This window comes from Cebus imitator, unplaced genomic scaffold (assembly GCF_001604975.1).
Source record: "Cebus imitator isolate Cc_AM_T3 unplaced genomic scaffold, Cebus_imitator-1.0 Scaffold773, whole genome shotgun sequence".
NCBI classification, from domain to species: Eukaryota; Metazoa; Chordata; class Mammalia; order Primates; family Cebidae; genus Cebus; species Cebus imitator.
This window is the reverse complement of record NW_016108088.1, coordinates 140,284-143,029: the sequence shown is the minus strand read 5'-3', so window position 1 is coordinate 143,029 and position 2,746 is coordinate 140,284.

The following is a 2,746-nucleotide window of genomic DNA, read 5'->3' as shown; positions in this document are numbered from 1 at the left end:
AGAACAGCCCCGGCTAGCAACCAGCAGGCACAGAACAGCCCAGCCTAGCAACCAGCAGGCAAGAACAGCCCCGGCTAGCATCCAGCAGGCACAGAGCAGCCCGGCTTAGCAACCAGCAGGCACAGAACAGCCCCGGCTAGCATCCGGCAGGCACAGAACAGCCCGGCTTAGCAACCAGCAGGCAAAGAACAGCCCCGGCTAGCATCCGGCAGGCAAGAACAGCCCCGGCTAGCATCCGGCAGGCAAGAACAGCCCCGGCTAGCATCCGGCGGGCACAGAACAGTCCCGGCTAGCAACCGGCAGGCACAGAACAGTCCCGGCTAGCAACCAGCAGGAAAGAACAACCTAGCCTAGCAACCAGCAAGTAAGAACAGCCCCGGCTAGGAACCAGCAGGTAAGAACAGCCCCGGCTAGGAACCAGCAGGCACAGAACAGCCCAGCCTAGCAACCAGCAGGCAGGAACAGCCCTGGCTAGCAACCAGCAGGCAAGCCCTTGCCCCTGCATGTGGCCCGCCAGCCCTGGCTGGGTAACCGGGTCCTCAGCCAACTGTCACGGCGTTCCCTCTCAGTGGTGCACTGTGTGCCTGATGTGGCTCTGGTGAGGAATTAAGAGATCCCTCGACAGGCAGGATTTACGGGGGTGTGGGGGGACGTGCTGGCACGCACTGCTGCAAACCGTCCCTTATCAGAGGCAAATGCGGGGCCAAGCACGGGGGTCCGAGGAACATGAGAGAGCTCACCTTCGCCGCACACCTGCCAGGTGTGCCCTAGTAGACCGTCAGCTCCTTCTCTTCGTGACGTCGTACATGTCATTGTATTATTTCAGCTTAATAAAAGTTTATATCCATTTTAGACCTCAGGCTTCATGGGGCCAAGGGTAAACTTTCTTCTGACATTTGTTGCTACGTCCACAGTTCCTAGTACAAAATAGGGCTCTGCAAATATTTACTGAATAAACTAATTTGCGAAACTTATCCCATCCTGTTTACTGAAGGAGCCAGATAGTGCTCTCAGCAAAGGTTTCTGCCACCTGAGAATCGACTGAAGTGCCGAGCAGGGCTCTGTTATTTCCCAAAACAACACACCTCCGCCCCGCAGTGCAGTTCTGCCTAAAATGGTGGGTGTCTGAACGCAGGGCCACCCCTCATGGCTGTCTTGCTTGGATAGGGAACCTGTGTGCATGCTGGTTATTTTGGTTTTTGGTCTTTTGGAGTTTTTTTTGAGATGGAGTCTTGCTCTGTCACCAGGCTGGAGAGCAGCCAGCAGGCAAGAACAGTGGGGCAATCAGCTCACTTCAACCTCCGCCTCCTGGTTTCAAGCGATTCTCCTTCCCCAGCCTCTCGAGTATCTGGGACTACAGGCAAGTGCCACCAGGCCAGCTGATTTTTGTATTTTTAGTAGAGACGGGGTTTCACCATGTTGGCCAGGATGTTCTCGATCTCGACCTCATGACCCGCCCGCCTTGGCCTCCCAAAGTGCTGGGATTACAGGCGTGAGCCACCTCGCTGGCTTTTTTTTTTTTTTTTTTTTGAGACAGAGTTTTGCTCTTGTTGCCCAGGCTGGAGTGCAATGGCACGATCTCGTCTCACTGCAACCTGTGCCTCCTGAGTTCAAGCAGTTCTCCTGTCTCAGTCTCCCGGATAGCTGGGATTACAGGTGCATACCACTAACCCCAGCTAATTTTTATATTTTTAGTAGAGACGGTTTTATCATATTGGCAGCCTGGTCTCAAACTCCTGACCTCAGGTGATCCAGCTGCCTTGGCCTCCCATAGTGCTGGGAGTACAGGCGTGAGCCACTGCCCCCAGCCTGCATGCTGGTTTTGAAGGACCATTTGTTTCTCAGGATCGTGCTAGCTGGCATGATTTTGCTGATGGCTGGCTCCGCCAGCAGACAGTCGAGAGTGAGGTTAGCTCGCTGCTTCGGAACCTCCGTTTTAACAAGTGCTGGTATAACGCCAGTTACTGAAATGCTTCCTACTCCTATCTTGCTGTGTACTACAAGAGTTTTATTTTTATCAGATGCATTTTTCAGTCCAGGCGTAACTCCCTTTGCTTCCCCTGGGTCTGATGGAAACCAGGCCCCAAGGAGGGAGATGGGAGAGACAGCCCCGCCGGGCACCTGGCCTCTACAGAGACCTGTCCAGGGGTGGGGGTCAGGAAATGGACTGTTCTCCTAATTTATTTCAAACCAGGAGCCCTGGCTGTATGCATTCTGCCTTACCCCTGCCTCTCCATATTTCTGAATATTCTTTTCATGAGCTGGCAGGGACCTTGTAAATAGTTGAGCTGACCAAGGGCTTTCCTCCTCACAATGTGGTTCAGTTGTTTGAGAGCCGCTAAACACTGCATGCTGAGGAAACACCATCGTTTTTCACACAGGAGCTAGATAAGCTTTGTTCCCTTTACACTGCATTTTTTAAAAAGTTTTCTATCAAAACACATAATCGAAGTTTTCTAAAAGATAAAACTGCATGTCACAGATTAATCTCAACATTATGTTGAGTAAAGGACGCCAAACACTGAAGGCCACACATCATATTTGAAACGTCCAGGGAAGGAAAACTACAGAGACAGCAGATGGGTTGTTGCCTAAGGGGTGACGGCACGCCCTCACCACAAACGGGGAAGTGCCACTCCCCTTCCAGGGACAACGAGAGGAGCCCTGCTCTGTCAATGCTCTGAAGGTGCTCCGAGTGCTGGCAGAAGCCAGCAGCCTCCTTTGCTGAGGAGCTGGTGCTTGTCCA